Here is a 21197-nt window from a genome sequence, read left to right as displayed (position 1 = left end):
TGTCACTTTCCAGACAATCATTCTTTTTTTACTAGCATGCATGCCCTCCATTGTTTGCTGCTGAATAAGATTATAAACGGCTTGGCTAAGTACTGCAGGAAATGGGGGCTTTTTGCAGTAAACAGCACCCTGTGACCCAAATATCAATTTCAGTGTATTTCTAGCTATATGAAATTAATGAACAAACACATCCAGTTAGCTAAGCTTCCTGCAGTCTTAGTCTCACACACACATAATAGTCTGATATAGGTCACACAATATATCTTTTCTCCCCCACCTCCATGCATGTGTGTGTGTGTTTTGATATATCAATTATCTCAGAAGAATTTGGACAACAAAAAATAACGGTGATCGTGGATTTTAAAGCTGTGTCTTAGCTCAGCAGACAAAGACCTCATCATTCCAGAGTGTCATATACCAGCATCAGCAGGAAAGCTAGGTATTTAATGTAGGGAAGCAGCAATCCGTGACCCTAATTAAGGTCTCCCTGGGCGTTCGAATGCACTCTAGAGAGCAGGAAAGGGTTCTGGAAATAATTATATTGCAGTGCACATCACCTTCTAAAAGCTGTTCTGTAAAGTCTCCCTCCTCTCAAAACCACAGACACACATTAAAAGACACTCATATAGAGCACGCATCCGTCCACAATAACCCCACATTGACTTTCGGAGTATATTTTAAAACAACCAGCTCAAGAAAAAAGATGGGTGTTAATTCAATTCAACAACCAAAAAAAAGCTCAGATCCCATACTGCAAACCGTAGGCTTGTCCTGGTATTATCCTAACCTCATATGCCATCATATAACTATGTAGTAAACAAAGGAGTTCATGTTTTTAACCAGAATCCGCAAGAAAGCGTTTCCCTTCCAACACCATGACTATATATTAAAAAAGATGTCAATGTTTTTAAGATAGCATGAATTTAAAAAAAATATGTTTGCAGGCCAAAAGGTTTTGCATCAAAAGATAAAATAACCGGGATGGGGGTGAGAATAGAACCCAAATCTAGGTTTGAAACTCAGACAGCAATACTGATTTTGGACGCGTTGCGGGTTGTTTATTCAAAGTCAGGGTTTTTGCACCTCCTGAACGCGCGCTCTCGCTCTTTCTCGCCCTCCCTGCCTTTCTGGTTATTTCCAGCATTATTTGCAAATTGCTTAAACCCTGCTCGCAAAACCCTGGCAGGCAGCAACTAGCAGAGCCCTCTCTCCAAAACCTTGACCCCTCGCGCGGGCTCGTCGGAGCTGGATTGTCCAGGCTGGGCTCAAAAGCAACCTGCTCAGAGGTAACAGCAGTGCCCCCACTTGGATCTCGTTTGCATCCAGATCATCGCTCTGTATGTTAACTTCTCCAGTACCGACTCTTCCCTCCGGTGTGACGCCTCTTCGCCCCCAAGAAGGATGCTTCAGGAAAGAGCGCCTATCAAAAGTCCAGTACTCACCTTCAAGATCTCTCCAGGATGACGGCTCACTTTGCAGATCACAGTAGATCCCCCCGATGATTAGCACTCATTCCCTCTCCCCCGCCACTTAAAAGTAACTCATTCACATGATACAATGTAATGGGGAGGGGGGGTGATCAAAGTAACTAGTTTCCCCAAACAGGAGGTGGAGGTTGCAGCCTACGGTGCAAGGCAGCCAATCAGAAGAAGAAGCATTGTGACGAGTGACCCGGCCGCACCAATCGATGCGTCTCCTGGGAGAGAAAAGGCGAGTGGCTCAGCGCTTTGATTCACCAATCAGATGGCGGGGGAAAGATTCTTGGGTGGAGCTGTAGGATTGGTCTGGAAGTCTCCAAAGGGGCGGGGGGAAAGCAAGGAGTACAGTACAGTACAGGCTGGTTGTTGTTGTTTTCATTAAAGGTACAGGCGCCTCTAAATTAGAATAAAATATTATCAATGCTGATTACAGGGTAACATAAATAGGGCTTCTTTCTTGAGACGGGGGATTTAAATGGCAACATCCCCTTTAAAAAGCAGGTTTTAATTGCATATTTTTTATTGCATAATTCAACAGTTTTAGTCAATTTGTGCACATTTGCAATCAAAGCAACCCATAAGCATCGACTTGCATCAGTCTCTTATTACACTTTTTTCTCTTTCCATCCCTTCCTTCTGTTTCCCACCCCTCACTTTTTATTTATTTATTTGTTTATTTATCACATTTACATCCTGTCTTGCTTCGGAAGAGCCAGTGTGGTATAGTGGTTAAGAGCAGTAGTCTCGTAATCTGGTGAACCGGGTTCGTGTCTCTGCTCCTCCACATGCAGCCGCTGGGTGACCTTGGGCTAGTCACCCCTTCTCTGAAGTCTGTCAGCCTCATTCACCTCACAGAGTGTTTGTTGTGGGGGAGGAAGGGAAAGGATATTGTTGGGTAGTGATAAAGCGGGATATCAAATCCAAACTACTATGTGGCATGCAAGGCTCCCTCCACACTCCTCAATTCATCCTCAAAACAACTCTGTGCGGTAGGTTATTTTATTATTTATGTCATAAAATTCATATGCTGCTTGATTGTTTTTTTAAAAACACACACACACAAGTTAATAAAGTTATCAATAAAAATATTACGAACAAAAAATTTAAAAATTAAAATCAACCATAAACTAAAAACAGATTAAAACACAAATCAATATAAATAGTTGGCTAGACTATATAGGCTAGGCTGAGAGACAGCCCCAGTCCAATGTCATTCAATGTGTGCTTCATGGCTGAGTGAGGATTTGAACCCTGGTCTCGCAGGTCCTAGTCAAGTGCTCTAGCCACTATACCACACTGTCTCTCTGACAGACTGTCACATATGCTGACAGTTCTTCTTTTGCCCTTGGCAAAAGTCCCTATTTTTCTGGCACTTGTCCCTGGCAGATTGCAGTGCTTTTATTTCCACTCTATTTCTGTGGGTAAAAAAGGCAAAGGGACCCCTGACCATTTGGTCCAGTCGTGACCAACTCTGGGGTTGCGGCGCTCATCTCGCTTTATTGGCTGAGGGAGCCAGCGTACAGCTTCCGGGTCATGTGGCCAGCATGACTAAGCCGCTTCTGGCGAACCAGAGCAGCGCACAGAAACGCCGTTTACCTTCCCACCGGAACGGTACCTATTTATCTACTTGCACTTTGATGTGCTTTCGAACTGCTAGGTTGGCAGGAGCAGGGACCGAGCAACGGGAGCTCACCCCTTCACGGGGATTTGAACCACCGACTTTCTGATCAGCAAGCCCTAGGCTCTGTGGTTTAACCCACAGGGCCACCCGCGTCCCCTTATTCTGTGGGTGCCTTACTACAATTTTGTCAGAGTAAGTTGCTAGACATGTCATTGTTAGGTTTCTCTCCTTCTCTTATTATTATTATTATTTATTCAACTCATACACCGCCCTATACCCGGAGGTCTCGGGGCTGTTACTAGCATCGCCAGAAGTTCAAACTCTGAGCCAGCATCTCCAGAAGTTCAAACTCTGAGCCAGCGGCAATTTCAGCATTAGACAGAGTTTCTTTTTATACCTCTCTTTTCAGGTTGCAAATCCTTCCAAGGTGGCTCGTGGCAAAATATGAAATAATAATGGTAATAAATATGGCTAAAAGCAATATCAAATACGATGCTGTTAATTGGCTGTCTCCCCTCCCCTTTTCAGATAATTTCTGGCCAACTGCTCCAGTCTAGGAAAGATCCATCAAGGAACATAAATGCAGCGGTTGTTAATTCTGAGAGCAGATTCAATGGGCTGCCCCTCAAACAAAACCCTTGCCTCAGCAAACTCTAGCTAACCCAGCCTGCCATCCACATCCATGGATAAGGGAAAATTTATAGCGGCTGTCTGCAGAGAAAGCCTACTAAGGAAATAGCTGCAAACCTTTCGGAAAAGAGCCTTGTCTCTGAAGGGGCTTTCTTGCCCCATGATGAGTAGATACTCTTGGACTTCAGCATCGCCGCCCCTTTTTTGCAGCAGTAAGACAGAGCACAGGATAATAAAGCCCATCAGATTCACTTAACAGTGAGCTGTTTGCTCTTTGCCATCTCCGAAAGGCTTCCCCAGGCGGCACTGTTAGGACAAAAGATTGCCCAACAGCAATTTTAAGAAGCATGGAGATGCTGATGAGACATTTTGCCCTGAGTGCCTATTTGCAACTGTTCCCAGGACTGCGTTTGGAGTGCATAATTCTCAAGGGAGCAGCTTTGTGAGTTTGAAAAGCTGCCTCACATTAGGGGCCAGTCAGTTTTCCTTCTAGGCGAAATGAATTGTCAATTATCCCTTCTCATCGTGAGCAGCAACAAGAGCACCTGATGATGTGGCCATATATGTTACAGAAGGTGGGGGAGACCTCTAGATATTGCTGGGCTCCATCTCCAATCATCCCAGACCATTGGCTAGGCTGGCTGGGACTGGTGGCAGCTGGAAACCACAGCAATTTAAAAAGATCCTGTTGAATCAAGCCAGTGGCTCATCTAATCCAACATCCTAATCTCATAGTGGCCAACCAGATGACTGTGAGAAGCCTTCAAGCAGGACCTGAGCCCAAGAGCATTCTCCCCTCCTGTGGCCTCCAGCAATGGGTATTCAGAGGCATACTGCCTCCATCACTAGAGAAATCACATAGCCATTAGGTTGAGTAGCCATTTATAGCCTTCTCCATGAATTTGTCTAAACCTTGTTTAAACCCATCCAAGTTGGTGGCCATCACTTTGTCCTGTGGGAGTGGGTTCCATAAGTTAACTATGCACTACATAAATAAGTACTTTCTTTTATCTGGAGGGCCCTGACTTCTCCACTTCTGTATTCGAGCACTTTGGAAGGAGCATCAGCCTGACTGCTTTTGTAACCTTGCCAGTCCTGGTTGAGTCCTCCATTGAGGTAAGTTGACCTTCCTTAACCTGGTACCCTCCAGATGTTGTCACATGGTCATGGTGATGTCTTTCACAATGTGAAATTCTCTCCCATGATATTGCTAAAGAATGTCAAACTGCGGTGGCTGTGTTTCGAAGTAGCCCAGATGCGTTTCTGTTTCTGCCCATTCCAGGAAACAGAACACCAAGATGGGGTTGTCATGAAATCTGTTCAGGATGTCGTCAAAGAGAGTAGATATCAAAAAGGCATCCAGGACCTTGACTTGCATATTGTTACGGGTCACTCCAATCTCTGCCGAATGGTGAGAGAGTCCAGGGATCTTCCTTTAGAAAAATGAGGCACAGCGGAGACCGTAGTGTCTTTAAGATACATGGTTTTATTTACACATATATGCATCTTAGCCTTGGTGGAGGGAATGCAGAACAGTACACCCCAAGTTTGTCTCTTCTTGCTTCTCCCATAGCTTCAGCAAGTTCGGGTCCGGAGCAGAAGCCAGGTCCCCAATCTCTGGGTACAGCCTCTCCCAGGCAGCCCGCATAGAGTTCTGCCCCGCACTCCCTTCTCACTCTTTCCAAAAACCATATGCAGAAGGGCACTTTCCCCCTGTGGTGACATCATGCCCCTTGTACCCTTGGCAACCTGCCCCTCCCAACCCTTTTGTCTTTGTCCACTACTCAGGGCCGGGGAACAACAATATTTGCTTTGTCAGTCATTCTTAATGGCCCATTACTCTGCTCTCTTTGTTTCTTAATGGCACCTCTATCACGTGATCTCCTGACCAGGGAAACCGATGTAGCCTGTATTTTTACACTGCGCCCGGCATCTTCTCTTAATACTCCAGATATTAGCTAAATTCTAACATTTACTAAATTCAACAGCTTAAGGGGATCTGCCCTCCCTTCAACTCATAACATCATCCTGTAAGCATACAAATACAGTGGTACCTTGGGTTACATATGCTTCAGGTTACATACACTTCAGGTTACAGACTCCACTAACCCAGAAATACTACCTCGGGTTAAGAACTTTGCTTCAGGATGAGAACAGAAATCGTGCTCCAATGGTGCGGCGGCAGCAGGAGGCCCCATTAGCTAAAGTGGTGCTTCAGGTTAAGAACAGTTTCGGGTTAAGAGCAGACCTCTGGAACGAATTAAGTACTTAACCCGAGGTACCACTGTACTGGAAGGGACGCGGGTGGCGCTGTGGGTAAAACCTCAGCGCCTAGGACTTGCCGATTGCATGGTCGGCGGTTCGAATCCCCGCGGCGGGGTGAGCTCCCGTCGTTCAGTCCCAGCTCCTGCCTACCTAGCAGTTCGAAAGCACCCTTAAGTGCAAGTAGATAAATAGGTACCACTTTATAGCGGGAATGTAAATGCCGTTTCCGTGTGCTGCTGTGGTGCCGGTTCGCCAGAGCAGCTTCGTCACACTGGCCACGTGACCCGGAAGTGTCTGCGGACAGCGCTGGCTCCCAGCCTCTAGAGTGAGATGAGCGCACAACCCTAGAGTCTGTCAAGACTGGCCCGTACGGGCAGGGGTACCTTACCACTGTACTGGAACAATGGGCCTCCCCAGCCTTGACTTTGCTGCTTTGCCCCTGCACTGTCCAGGTTAGTGGACAGCTCCACCCCACTGCCTCACCACCTCAGGACAAAGGCGGACACAACAAAGCACTGTGTTGCCAACTTTAAATGGCATTTCTCCTCTGCCTCCATGGCTGCAAGCACATTGCCATTAAATATAGAACCAGGAGCACACTTTCACATGCAAAATGACTGAGAAGGCACAACAGATGGCACTGGAGATGGAAATCTGCATCTGCTCTCTGTAAGAGCTGCTAATGGGGAACTAATTAGGCATTCACAAGGAGTGTTCCCCCTTGACTTTGGGACAATGGCCATGTTTATATGATGGGGGAGAGCCTCTAAGGAGGATGTTGAAAGTAATCAAAGATTGACATTGTGTTTGGGCCAAATCACACTGATAGCTTAAGACTAGCAACTGCATTGCTTTGAAATGCATCCAGTCTTCCCATGCAACACAAATGAGGTTTATTTATTCTTTGGGGTGGGGGCAGCAAAAGGGTAGCCCACTTCCAAGGGAAATATTTTAGGACAATCATTCCCTCTGCTGTGGAAAACAGCCTCCATTCTTTTACAGACACGTATCCCTTTCTGATATCAGTACTTAAATTAAGGCTTCATCCACACAGCAGTTTATTCCATTTCCCCGATGTTTCTCTGTTAATTTCAACATTATATTTGAGCTTTGGCATGGTATAAGAGCCACTTTTGGAAATCTAGTGGAATACAGTGGAAGTTTAGCGCTTATTTCTGTGTTGCTAGCTTCCAGGGAAAAAATTAAATCTGTTTGCAGCCCCCTTAACCCACAACATCATGGGACTTCAGTGATGAGAGGGGCAGTATGCCAACATACAGTTATTTCCTGCCATTTTCATGGGTAAATCATGGGGCAACAGAAGAGGAGGTTAAGGGGTGATATGATAGCCATGTTCAAATATATAAAAGGATGTCACATAGAGGAGGGAGAAAGGTTGTTTTCTGCTGCTCCAGAGAAGCGGACACGGAGCAATGGATCCAAACTACAAGAAAGAAGATTCCACCTAAACATTAGGAAGAACTTCCTGACAGTAAGAGCTGTTCGACAGTGGAATTTGCTGCCAAGGAGTGTGGTGGAGTCTCCTTCTTTGGAGGTCTTTAAGCAGAGGCTTGACAACCATATGTCAGGAGTGCTCTGATGGTGTTTCCTGCTTGGCAGGGGGTTGGACTCGATGGCCCTTGTGGTCTCTTCCAACTCTATGATTCTATGATTCTATGAGAAGTAGGCATGTGCGGTAAGGTAGTGGAAGTAGTGACGTTCTTAGACCAGGGGTAGCTAACTTGTGGCCTTCCAGGTGTTGTTAAGACCCCAACTCCAGCCGGCATGGCTAATCATCAGGGAAGATGAAAAGTGCTGCCCGACAATATCTGGAGAGCCAGAGGATAGTTGCCACCTTGATCTTATGTGATCAGATTTTATGTTGCTGGTTTTTTTAAAGGCTGTGGAGGAAAAATATATTTATTGCATCTTGCTTTTCTGTCAGCTGGCCCTAAATCAAAAGAACCAGTCAGGGTGGACTGCTGGCAACTCTTACTTTGATGAATTTATTTGTGTACTTCTGCAGCTCATACCTTTAGGGGGATTTCCCTTTTGCTACATGATGAAGGAACTCTTATTTACTGGAGAGAGCCCTCTAGTGAAGGGAAAAATCCTAGTCTGAAACACACAATTTAGAGGCTATTTCACACTGGATTGTCTAAGCTGAATGTATTCTTGAAAACACAACTTTTTTTCTGGGTAACTGGTGCCTGATGCAATTACTTTGTCATTACTTTGCTGCTTCCACTGTGGCTATGATTTGAAGCACACTTAGAGGGAAGCAATAGACACTGAGAGGAAAACTTTGTTTCAGATTAAGATGTAAGAGCTTTCTGTTTCTTCAAAGGCGTAGGCTGAAACAAAACCCAGCTTTATGAATGCAAATGCACAAACAAACACTCTGGAACGTTAATAAAACAAAACCTCACCAATCTTTGGGGCAGAACATCGTAATGTAAGTTGCTCCAATGTTACTCAGCCTTGCAGAGCAATTCCATATGTGCCATAAGTAAGCCAGAGTTCAATGGGGCTTACTCCCAGGTAAGTAGAGCAGGGCATCTTCCAATGGAAAGATTGGGTTGTCATATTTCAAACTGTGAAAATCAGGACAGAAAAGTTGGGTTTTTTAGAGGCCTAAATTGTGGAGCTTTTTAAAGTTTTGCCCAAGGTTATTTGCCCCCAAAATGAAGTTTCGGAGCTATTTTTAAAGAAAATCAGCAAAACCAACACTACCGACATGGTTTGCCATACATCCGGATTTTCCTGGATGATTTCTGCCTAGACACTGCTTCCAAATGCGGTATTCCGGATATGTCTGGGAAATTCTGGATACAGTGGTACCTCCTGTTGCATAAGGGATCCATTTCAGAACTCCAGTCAGATCCCAAGGAATTTGCAACTGGAGGGGCCGCTTCTGCACATGCACGTGGCGCCTAGAGCACTTCTGCGCATGCGTGTGCGGCAAAACCTGGAAAAATACTTCCGGGTTTGCCGTGTTCGCATCCTGAAGGATACGCAACCAGAGGTGTGCGTATCCAGAGGAACCACTGTATATGGTTCAATCCTTGACATTTCCTGGTAGGATTGGAAGAGACGCTTGTCTGAAAGCCTGGATAGCTGCTGCCAGTAAGTGCAGACAATATGGTGCAAGATAGACCCATGGTTTGACATGCTATAAGGCATCTTCTTGTGTTCCTATGACACTGGTCTTCAGTTGGTGGATCAGAACCCACAGCTGGTTATCAGCTGATGTAAGGTGGGTTACACCAATAACACCACAACATGTGACTTCCCCTCTCATCACAAGGGAGAAATAGAAAAGACAGGGAGAAGTAGAAAGGCGGGGTGGATAAAAAGTTATATAGAACTAATACAATTTTCAGCTGTCATTATTTCCGCCACAAATACAAGGACTGGTAGTCTGGTGTGGTTGCTGTCATATCTGACTCACAACTGCTGATTTAGGTTACACAAAGATGTTTGTGTTTTTTTAAACACAAACAGGGTTCTATACAGTCCCTGGCAAAGATCTAAGCACAGGCCTGCATCAGGGTTTATCTAGTTCAAAGGAAGACAGGCAAGGAGAACGGTAGCTTGGTATGGCTGCTGTGATGTCTGAATCTCAACTACTGATTCAGGTCACACATAGGTGTTTGTAATGTACAATATATTTTTTTTATTAAGGGGATTACATACAGTTTGTGGCAGGGCTCTAAGCACAGGCCTGCAGCAGGATTTATCTAGTATAAAGGAACGGAGTGAGAAGCCTGGAGACTGGGCTTTTTCTCAGGACAGCGTGGTGGGATAGTGCTCATTTAATTCACTGTGCCTGACTACAACACCTGCTAAAAAATCTCACTAGAGACCTCTATTTCTGCCCTGACCCCTGAGCTACAATCCCCAGGGTTCCCTAGGAAGAAAGCACAACTTTTCTAATTTGTTTTTTTAAAAAACTTTATTCCAAAACCAAAAAAGAATTACAAACATCAAATTCAATATCCATATTAATTTTATAACATAAGCCTATTACAAAGTTGACTAGATTAAAATATACTTAATTGCTATAGACTTCCCTTTCCTATATATAAATGCATTGCAATTAGAAATATTATATTAGATTTTTTTATAAATTCCCTTATACCCCCCCCACTCCCCTCCACCCATGTGTGATCTCAATTCTTCCATCTTGTGTTGTTGTCAATTATTCAATTGATTCTTTTATTGTTTCCTTTATTATTCCATGCACGTTAAACACATTATCTATTAATATTCCAGTTCCGGAACCACATTTTTTAATGTATTCCTTCACTCCATCCCAACTTTTCTAATTTGGTTTGGAAAGTGCAAATATGGCAGGTTTTCCTTTAAATGCAAACTGAATAAAACTTCTCCCCTATATCTAGCCGCGAGGTCATGGAAAATTCAAAGACCACTAATTCAGGGCGTTGCTATGCCCAGAACCAATTTTGCAGGCCACCCTATCATTTCCTCCCCTTGCTCAGCTTCAGCTATGCTCATGTTCAGAGGTCTTATATTGTTATGACAATGCTTCCCTTTCTTTCCCTCTCCCACATCTTTAATTGATCTCCTTGGTTTGCACTTAATTACAAGGTGCTGGTTCTTCCACTCTGCTGCCCATGGCGTGGGAGCCAGCAAGAGCAGGAGGATAATGGGCCCCACTTCTCACGCTTTGCACATTGGCTGCTTTGTTAGCCTTCCCAGCCGCTGATTTCTTAAGGAATGGTTATTGAACACAAAAGGAACACATCCATTAACGGTGCTGCAATGGAGAGCAGGGAAGGGCCCCTGAGAGGTATCAAAGGAGGGTATGGGCAATCGGGTGGGCAGTGAACATGTTCTGCATGGATGGAAGCAGAGTTGTTGTTCATTCAGCACTTATTTATGGGACATCATCTCATCCGGATCTGTTCCACTTAAGTGCTGATCAAATTGAAAATCTAGTTTTTTTAGCATGCCTGCCATGACATCAAATGTGCGACAGTCCTTTAAAAAAGTTTCACAAAATTTATTGCACCCATTTTAAAGATGAGAAGGGCACCATGAGCTATGAACCCACAAGCCATTGTTATAGTTGTGGGTTCTTCCTGTCAGCTCCAGCTTAGGTTGCATCAGGGCACCCTAGAGAATTAAGAGAGAGAGAGAGAGAGAGAGAGAGGTGGTAGAGGAGTGAGATTCAGTTCTTTATGGGCCTGCATGAATAGCTGAATGCTTTTTTTGTCAATTTCTTGAAGGCCAAGAGTTTCAAAGACTGGACATTGTGACAGAAAAATATCTACGCTCTTACAGCCATAATCTGTTTGTTGCTGAGTTAGCCAGGGCTCAGGGATGGAGCTGTGCTTTCTGGGCAATGGTGATGCCTCTAAAATTCTCCCAGTAGCACATCTCAGCTGCAACTAGGGACGGATAAATATGTCAAGATTTGTTTCTCTCAGGTTCTCATTTTCCCAAGCTTAAATTCAGATCTCCACATTTCCATATCAGTCTGCATTAAAAACATAATGAAAATTCATCGGGATTTTAGTGTGAATCTTTTGCAAAGCAATTTCCCATAATATAATGCATCTGGTATGTTATTTTCACTAATATATGCATTTCTAATGCATTCTTTAGCATGTGCACTTTTGTACAAATTACTTGGCTGGAGAACTGCATTGCAAAATTCAGGAAAGTGCAAGTTTAGAAGGATGGTTGTGTTCTGATCCATGTAATGTTTCAGAAAGTAGAAATTGGGTAAATTTGCCTCTAAACAGGAACTGACTCAAATTCCTTCTTCACCCTTAGCTGTGACACTGGACTACCCTGGGCAATCCCACTGGATCTTTACTTCTTCCTTCAAGAGGATGGCAGCAGGGGTCAATGCTGCCTTGGAGCTCCTCACTCTGAAAAGCATAGAGTGAATATAACTCCAAACACGGTGATCAATTTTTCCCAAGGCATCCTTCATCTCTTCTTGTGGCACTTCAGTGCACTGTGGCAAACAAGTCTGGGGTTTGCGCACTGTCCAACCATCTTGTCCTCTGCCGTCTCCTTCTCCTGGTGCCCTCAATCTTTCCCAACATCAGGGTCTCTTCGAGGGAGTCTTCTCTTCTCATGAGGTGGCCAAAGTATTGGAGCCTCAGCTTCACGATCTGTCCTTCCAGTGAGCACTCAGGGCTGATTTCCTTAAGAATGGATAGGTTTGATCTTCTTGCAGTCCATGGGACTCTCAAGAGTCTCATTCCTTATTATAGCATAATTGTCCATGTTGCATTGGTAATGAAAATCAAGCAGCAGGCCCCTACACCACAATATCCACAGGGCTGGATAACCCATGGTCCTTGACCTAATTTCATGCAGGTGAGTGTGGAGAGAAGGAAGGTAGATGGAAGGAGGTGGGCCAGCTGTTCTCTCCATCCCACCTCAGCAGTCAGCAGAGCAGGAGAATAAGAGAGCAAAAAGTGGTGGTCCTGCACCCTAAAAACAGATTCTGGCACTAACCCCTGGTAAGCTCTGGCATACATACTATAGGGCAAGGGTGGGGACCTTTTTGAGCCTGAGGGCCACATTCCCTTCTGGGCAATCTTCTGAGGTCCACATGGGTGGGGCCAGAGGCAAAAATGGGATGGAGCCCTGGATGTTGTTTTACCTTTGTGCAGTAAGCTAATTTCTACATGCGTCCATTTGTGTTTTCCATCCAGGCAACCAAAAGGCAAGGCTGGAGGTCAAGGACACATTCCAGCCAGGCAAAAGCACTTCAGGAAGGTACCGGTGAGGGGCGTGGCTGAGGAGATGCAGCCTAGGGGCAGAGTCCACAGGGCCAGATAGAGAGGTCTGGGAGGCCACATTTGGGCTGGACGTTCTCCATCCCTCCTCGGGGGAATGCTAAGTTATCACATCTCCATGTAGGTCTTCAATTCTGCTTCCAAGTCATTTAACCATGAAAAAAACAAAGCCCTGTGAAGCTTTTGCTGTATTGTGACTGATCTGTAGGTGTCGTTGTAGCTCTGTGCTTGTGGATGAGCAAGAATGCCCAGCCGTTCCTATGGCAACACGTTTACTGATGGAAGGCTTCAGGGTGCTTTATTTTGGTTGAGGACCTCCACTTCCCTCCGTCCTTCCCCCCTCCATTCTCTTTTTTCATGAGTCAATTAGGGTGTCTGCTTCCTCGAATGGGAACTGTCGCTGATGTGCGACTGTCAGACAGGGAGAAAATGGGCCAGACACTGTCCCAAATGGGGTGCGTGTCAGGAGACTTCATAAGGTGAAAACTGTCTCTCCGAACACAGCAAGAGGGCAGCCTCTTTATGTGACAAATTGTCCCCCTCATGCTTCAGATTTGGTCAGGGCAAGGTAACAATGGTGCCTGGATGAAGGGTTGTGAGATGTGGCACTTTGGTCTCTGAACTTGATAGCTGGGAATCTACGATGTTGCTGTTTTTCTCTCCCAAATCCCTCAGCGTCCAGCACACAGCCTGTCTTCCCTCAGGAGTGCAACTGGAAGGAGATAATGCTCTCTAGGGCTAACAACCCAATTAAAGCAGTAAATCCACCATACGCATTTTAATGGATGAATTAAATGTGCGTTTGACAACAAACAGTTCAAGGCGGATGAAATAGTGTGTGAACATCATGCCAGGGAGGCGGCTAATGCCATCTTGAGAGCACCACTCCCAAGAAGATTCGGACTATCAGTAGGCCGAGTGAGGCAATTTCCTCAGCAGTGGTGGCTGGTTCCCACAAGGACTGGTAGGGTGGAAAGCAAGGAGCTCAACAGTAGGTGGTGCCAGAGCCAATGGCAGATGGAGCCAACTAATTCTGATTCTCTCCCCATCCTCCTCTCTGATGAGTTCTACAAGGCACAACACAGAGACCAAGGGGAAGGAAGCTGACATGCAATGCCACCTCCTGGACTGGTTGTAAGAAAGAGGGCAGGTGGGTGGGGGCTGACTGAGGGAAGGATGAGGTTCTGGGGGCAGTGCTCCATTTGTCCTAATGGACCAGACTCCACTGCGCTTTTGGTGGCAGATCTGAAAGGCAGAAATAGTTGTCCCCCCAGCTATTTCCCAGAGCGATGTATTTCCCAGGCCTGCTATCCAGCCTCTAAACTAGACTGCTGGCCTCAGGTATGCTGGAGAAGTAAGGTTCAGCTGCCTCTCCAGTCAGCTTCTCCACATGGAATGTTGCCTCAGGCAGCAAAATGTCTTGGGCATGGCTTGCTTCTAAGATGGCACCATTTTGCTTCCTTGGGTAGGATAGTGATCTGTGTCCACCCCTTCCCCAAATTAAGCTGCATCTAAGGCTGGCCAAGTTACATTGCCACCTGAGGCAGAAAACCCCACCAGGGCTTCTCTGCCCGACAGTACAAATACAATACAATACTTATCAATGAAATCACTAACAATTTGCTGCCCTTTCATATCATTTAAAAGCAGGTGCCTGGTGGTCCTTTATATAACCTGAGATTGGCCTCAGAGGCTCTGTTGTATGGTTTGCCCACAGGTTACGGTTTGACAAAGGCAGGGCCTTTTCAGTGATAGCCCCTCATCTTTGCCCAAGAATTTTGTGTCTATTGCTTTAGAGTTTTAAGCAGTCTCTAAAGACCTTACTGATTTACCACGTTTTGATTGTAGATGGATGTCTTGCCGGCTATATGATGCATGTATGCACACATGACAAATTGAGCACATTGCTGGCATTCATATATAATGATACACATAGGTGCACATGTTTGATTCTCTCATTCGTGTAAGAAAACAACATGTTATGTGTTATCCTGATAGAATGATAATCTAAGCACCTAGTTAGCTCTCAGTCTTCAAAGTGCTTCACGTCCATTCCCTTGTTTTTATAACTAATGACAACCTTGTAAGGTAAGTCCTTATTAATATCCCCATATTGCAGATGGGAAACTGAGGCTGAGAGAGAGTGTGTGTAGCTTGCTCTAAGGCTATCGAGCAAGTTCATGGCACAAGTGAGATTTCAAACCGGGTCCTGCCTGAGTCATAACTTTGCCTCTTAGCCATGGCTGCATTTTCAAAAATACAACTGGTTTCTTGCCGGGGCAATTAGAGTTAGATCGATGTCACACCTTGCCGCATGTAAAAACCACTTATCCAAAGAAGTGCCACACATACAATCATGAGAGCAGGCTGCCCTGACTCCAAGCTATTACTCAGTGATGACTGGTGCCGATAAGGACAGAAAATGGAGGGTGTTACTTGGCAAGATTTTCCTTGAGTGTGTGTTTTGGAAGTGCTTTTCGCAAAATGCCATCCCAAAGTATTGGCAAGCAGAGTGGGTTGAGCAGGGGCAAGCAAATTTGTCAATTTCTATATCAGTTTCCCATTTTTCTAATGCTCCATTCAGTTCATTAACATTTTCATATCCATATGCATTTTTTCAAAGTCCTCGTGAAAATCCATCAGCATTTTAATGCAAATTTCTCCTATTATACACACCGTTATTTTATTTATTTATTTTCTATACCACCCTCTATACCACCTATACCACCAAGGATCGCAGGGCAGTTTGCAATATAAAAACACAAAAATGCATATCATGATAACAAACAAAAACAACATTGGACTCAGCTATACAGCTGCACATGTACTGTTTTAGGTGAATTATACTAATGTGGCACTAGATGACGAAAGTGAGCTAATGGCAAATTCAATATATATTTTAAAACATTATTTTAAAAGCATTTTCACAGTGTTTTTTTATATATGTGTAGATTCAGCCATTCTGCCCCCCCCCCGCCCCAGTTTAAAAGGCCATAGATTGCTTACTTAGCCAAAGGCCTAGGAACTGTTTGAAGCTTTCTTGGTCCAAATCAATTCTTAGAATTGGGCCCAGAAACTGATCGACAACCAGTGCAGTTTTGGCCAGGATTGGTGTTATGTGCTCAAATAATTGTGCCCCAGTGAGTAAGCTGGTCGCTGAATTCTGCACCAGCTGAAGTTTCTAAACCATTTTCAGAGGCAACTCCACATACAATGCATTGCAGTAATCTAGTTTAGAGGTTACCAGAGCATAGATGGCAGAGGTTAGGCTATCCCTGTCCAGATAGGGGCATAGCTGGGCCATCAGCCCAAGCTGATGGAAGGCACTCCATGCCATTGAGGCCAACAGAGCGTCAAGCGACAGCAAAGGATCTAGGAGTACTCCCAAGCTATGTACCCACTCCTTCAGAGGGAGTGTACTCCCATCAAGAGTAGGCAATCTCTCATCCATCTGGTCTGGGGAATTACAGTGGTGCCTTGCAAGACGAAAAGAATCCGTTCCGCGAGTCTCTTCGTCTTGCGGTTTTTTTCGTCTTGCGAAGCAAGCCCATTAGCGGATTAGCGCTATTAGCGCTATTAGTGGTTTAGCGGCTATTAGCGGCTATTAAAGGCTTAAGGGATTAGCGGATTAGCTGCTAAAAGGCTATTAGCGGCTATTAAAGGCTTAAAGGATTAGCGGCTTAGATCAGCTGATAAGTGTCTTAGATCAGCTGTTAAGCGGCTTAGCGAACAGCTGTTAAGCGGCTTAGGGGCTTGGGAAAAAGGCTGGGAGGGGGAAAAAAACCCCAGGAATTGCAAGACATTTTCGTCTTGCGAAGCAAGCCCATAGCAAATTCGTTTTGCGAAGCACCTCCAAAACGGAAAACCCTTTCATCTAGCGGGTTTTCCGTCTTGCCAAGCATTTGTCTTGCGGGGCACTACTGTACCTACTAACAGTGCCCCAGTCTTATCTGGATTGAGCTTCAATTTGTTGGCTCTCATCTAGTCCATTACTGAGGCAAGACAATGGTCCAGCACTTCCACCGCCACACCTGCAGATGAAAAGGAGAACGAGAGCTGTGTGTCATCAGCATATTGCTGACAACATACTCCAAGACTCGGTATGACCCCACTCAGTGGTTTCATGTAGATGTCAAACAGCACAGGGGAGAAAATTGGACTCCAAGGAACCCCACAGTGCTCCATGGGGCCAAAGAACACTCTCCAAGCATCACTCTCTGGAAAGGACCATCCAAGTAGGAACAGAACCACCACAAAGCGGTGCCACTCACCCCAACTTGGATAACCAGTCCAGAAGGATACCATGGTTGCTGAGAGGTCAAGGAGCATTAATAGGGACACCATACAGGATAACAAAAGCAATCTCTGTGGCAAAACCGAGCCTAAACCCTGATTGAAATGGATCTAGAAAATCAGTTTCCTCCAGGAGTGCCTGGATTTTTATGTGTGATTCCCCTAATATACACATCTTTGCAAAGCAGTTTCTCCAAGTATGGTGCATTTTTGAATGTTATTTTCACTAATATATGTACCGTATTTTTCGCTCTATAACATGCACCAGACCATAACACGCACATAGTTTTTAGAGGAAAACAAGAAAAAAAATATTCTAAACGAAATTTTGGATATATGATTTTTGTGGTTCATGCTGTGGCCACAGACATGTGATCTGACAGTGAGTTTGGAGTAGCCCAATGCAAAAATCCTGAGGATCCATGTGGATCCATGCATTGTAACCACGGAGGAGGGAAGGAAGGGGAACCATGGATCCTCTGCTCACGACTGCAGCAGATCCCCCCCGCCACCCGCAGGCATTCGCTCCATAACATGCACAGACATTTCCCCTTACTTTCTAGGAGGAAAAAAGTGAGTGTTATGGTGCAAAAAATACGGTATTTTCTATGCACACTTCCTCTTGTTATATGCATTTTGGTACACATTACTTGGCTAGAGAACAGCATTGCAAAGCTCTGAGAAGCGTGAGATTTGCAGGATGGCTCTGTTTCGGTTTGTGTATTAGGCTGAGTAAAGATGAGGTGGCTCTGCTTCCTTATAGTTACCCTTCTGAGATGATTGGACACAGAGTCTTCTCGGTGGTAGCACCTCCACTAAGGAATTCCATCCTCAGAGTTATCTGTTTGGCGCCAACTCCTGCTAACTTTTATGTGCCGCATAGAAACATTTTTTCAAAAGTTCTTCACAGAGCTACAATTCCCAAAGTTCCATGAGAAGACTAGACTGACTGTTAAACATCTCTGAGAATTGTACATCCTTGCACAAATTAACTGAAACAAAGTCAGCATGTTGAAGGTCACAGGGAGAGAAGCTTCGTGATTGCCACATCGATCAGTCTGTCCAGCACCCACAAAAGAAGATGTTTTGGGGATGCTTCAGTTATTATGGTGTTGGAAGCCTGCAGCCAATAGAAGGAATGCTGCGCTTGCCACAATATGCTGAGGTTCTACGAAAGAGAGTTATTCCAGAGCTGGAAAAGAGATATCCTAACTGCACTGGGGTATTGCAGTAGGACCTACCCCCCTGTTGCACATCGAAAGTGGTGAAGAAATTCATGACAGAGAAGCAAATACAGGTACTTGATTGGCCAGGGAATTCCCCGGACATAAATCCCATTGAGAATTTGTGGGCTATATGCAAAAGTCACCACCGTGCTGTAGACGTATGACTATGGAGAAGCTCATTCAGGCATTGATTCAAGTGTGGTACAGGGATCCGAAAACCAACAGTGACTGTTCAAAACTAGTAGGCTCCATGCCAAACCGTGTTCAAATGCTGCTTAAAAATAGCAGAGATCATACCCGTTACTAATGTACATATATGTGAGTTTTGTACATGTATATGTGAGTTTTGTACAATAAACTGCTAAATTCATTGTTGGTTTCAATTAATTTGCACAAGGGTGTAGCTCTGCGAAGGGAATAAGGGTCTCCTAAGAACTCTCAGGCCTTAACAGACTACAGAATCTCAGAATTCTTAGCCGGGGGAAGGCATGACTGTTTGAAGTAGTATCATAGTGCTTCAAATGAACCGTATTGTTCTGTGTATATGACGCCTCCATGTATAAGACGACCCCTATTTTTTTGACCACAAAACTAAGAAATAAATAATTGCAACATTCCGTGTGTAAGACGACCCCCAATTTTAAACTTAGAAAATTTGGGGGGGGGGGGAAATATAGTCTTATACATGGAAAAATACGGTATGTTGTGAATGTGGCCTGGGGAAACACCACAGAACAACAAACGAAATGAAATTATGTGTGGGCGGTCCAGTATAAATCCACCACGATGGCTGCATCAGTGACATGTTACAGAATACACCCGCAAGGAAAGGTCAGCCCGGAGGGACCCAGAGTTTTCATCGGCCCAGAAAAATTAGCATGTGCAAATTTTATGCACACCTGAGTCCTCTCCTGACCTTATTTTTGACATTGCGCTTCCTTTCCTCTTTTGTTGACGCCGCCCCAGCTCTTGTTCTCTCACACTTTCAATGTCTGGCTGCTGAGACAGTCAACAGTTTGGTCTCCTTGGGTCTCTGTTTCGTTTTATTATCAGCAGTTGTGCTCCGTTGCTTAATTAAAAGCAGAGGCATCCGTTCCCCCTTTGATACTCCTGTTTAGTTCCCATGCTTCAGGCTCATCAGGCTCTGAAGGGAGCCCCTGCTCCTGCCTGAATGCCGGCTTTTATTTTCTTGTTAATTGCCAGCAGGAAATTTTGCCTGCGCTGTGCTTGGGGTTAAATTAATTAGAAGCTGTTTTTGAAGGCAGCAGGCTTAGCTGGGAGGTGGCGGATCATGGGGCAGGCGAGAGTCTCGCTTATCAGAACACGTTGCGCTCCTCAAAAGTGGCTTGGTGGACCCATCCTTGCGATAAACAAAGGCATAATTACATTTCAGTTCATAAAACTAGGCTTTTATTCTAACAGCATCAGAAAGGAGATTGTGTGTTCTTTTTTACGTATTCTTTTATGGGCCATGATATTCTCTTGGGCTGAATGACATGGCTACCCCCCTTTTTTTCCTAGCGAAACGACACAACCTTTGACTGGCCACAATAAGTACGGCCCATCATTTAAAAATATATGTATATATATGTGGTATATGTTTTATTAAGGTGATTTCATTTAAAAGTAATAAAGTAATACAAAAAAAAGAAGGAAAAGTGAGAGGGAGAAAAACGACAACAAAGCTACATATAAAAGCAAAAATATGCAAAAACACACACAACAATGTACGATATTTCCATACATTCTTGTATAAGTTGGCATAGTGTTATTGTACTAATGCTTATGTAAATGTTAATAGCCTATTGCATTTTGCATAAACTCATTCCAAATGTTATTGTATTTATCAATACAGCATCTGTGCCTGTAAGCAGTGTGTTCATAAATTGCCAGTGATATCATATTGTCATCATTGACTGAAGGGTATCATATCTTTATTTTTCCAATTCCTTAGTATCAATCTCTTGGCCACCATTAGGGCACGGAAAATCCATTTCCATTGTCCCGTTGATAATTTCCATACTGCAGGTATATAGTTCAATAAAATATGCTCTGCTGAAAAATTTAACTTTTTCTCCACAGTCATAGTGATACCACATCTCCAACACTGAGCTATCTTAGCTAATCCTTTCTTATGCAATCATAAAGAGTCCAATAAAAAGTACGTTGCCGAGCAGAATTCAAAGTGTTGGTGCTGACATTTAAAGCCCTAAACGGCTTCAGCCCAGTATACCTGAAGGAGTGTCTCTACCCCCATCGTTCTGCCAGACACTGAGGTCCAGCACCGAGGGCCTTCTGGCGGTTTCCTCACTGCGATAAGTGAAGCCAAAGGGAACCAGGCAGAGGGCCTTCTCGGTAGTGGCACCCTCTCATCAGATGTCAAGGAAATAAACAACTATCTGATTTTTAGAAGACATCTGAAGGCAGCCCTGTTTAGGGAAGTTTAATGTTTTATCGTGCTTTTAATATTCTGTTGGGAGCTGTCCAAAGGGCTGGGGAAACACAGGCAGATGGGTGGAATATAAACAAACAAACAAACAAACAAATTTTTGTTGTATTAGTCTTAATTTTAAATCTAATAACACCTTAGGAATTGAAGCTAATACATTTCCCCACTGTCTGGGTAATAATGAAAGTCCCAATTCTTTATTCTAATCATCTCTTACAGTTGGCATATTGAACTTGTGTATTGTTAATAGATAGTTTAGCAACCCCCATTCCAGTTTTTGCTCTTCCAAACAAGCAGCACCAAGGAGGGATGGGGTGTGCACTGAACTGAGATTGATGGGCCAGAAGTCTCTTTTTTATTATTTTCAATTTTATACATTTCAATAATTTTACAATCATTTTACCATAATTTCAAAACTCGACTTCCTTCCCCCTCTTTCTGTGGTTTCTTAAA

The 21197-nt window shown here is 44.3% G+C and overlaps 1 protein-coding gene across 2 annotated transcripts in view; it reads right to left on the bottom strand.

Moving 5' to 3' along the window:
- Window positions 1-1629, bottom strand: part of KLHL25 (kelch like family member 25) — a 31118-nt gene extending 29489 nt beyond the window's left edge. For both annotated transcript variants that reach the window (XR_014504572.1, XM_083412043.1), the window contains exon 1: window positions 1443-1629. The gene's annotated coding sequence lies outside the window, so the exon portion shown is untranslated. The remainder of the gene's footprint in view (window positions 1-1442) is intronic.
- Between the last annotated feature and the right edge of the window lie 19568 nt (window positions 1630-21197).

Source organism: Podarcis tiliguerta (genome assembly GCF_965153285.1).
Source record: "Podarcis tiliguerta genome assembly, chromosome: 14".
Taxonomy (NCBI): Eukaryota; Metazoa; Chordata; class Lepidosauria; order Squamata; family Lacertidae; genus Podarcis; species Podarcis tiliguerta.
The sequence above is the reverse complement of the archived record's forward strand: the minus strand, read 5'-3'. Positions and strand labels throughout refer to the sequence as shown.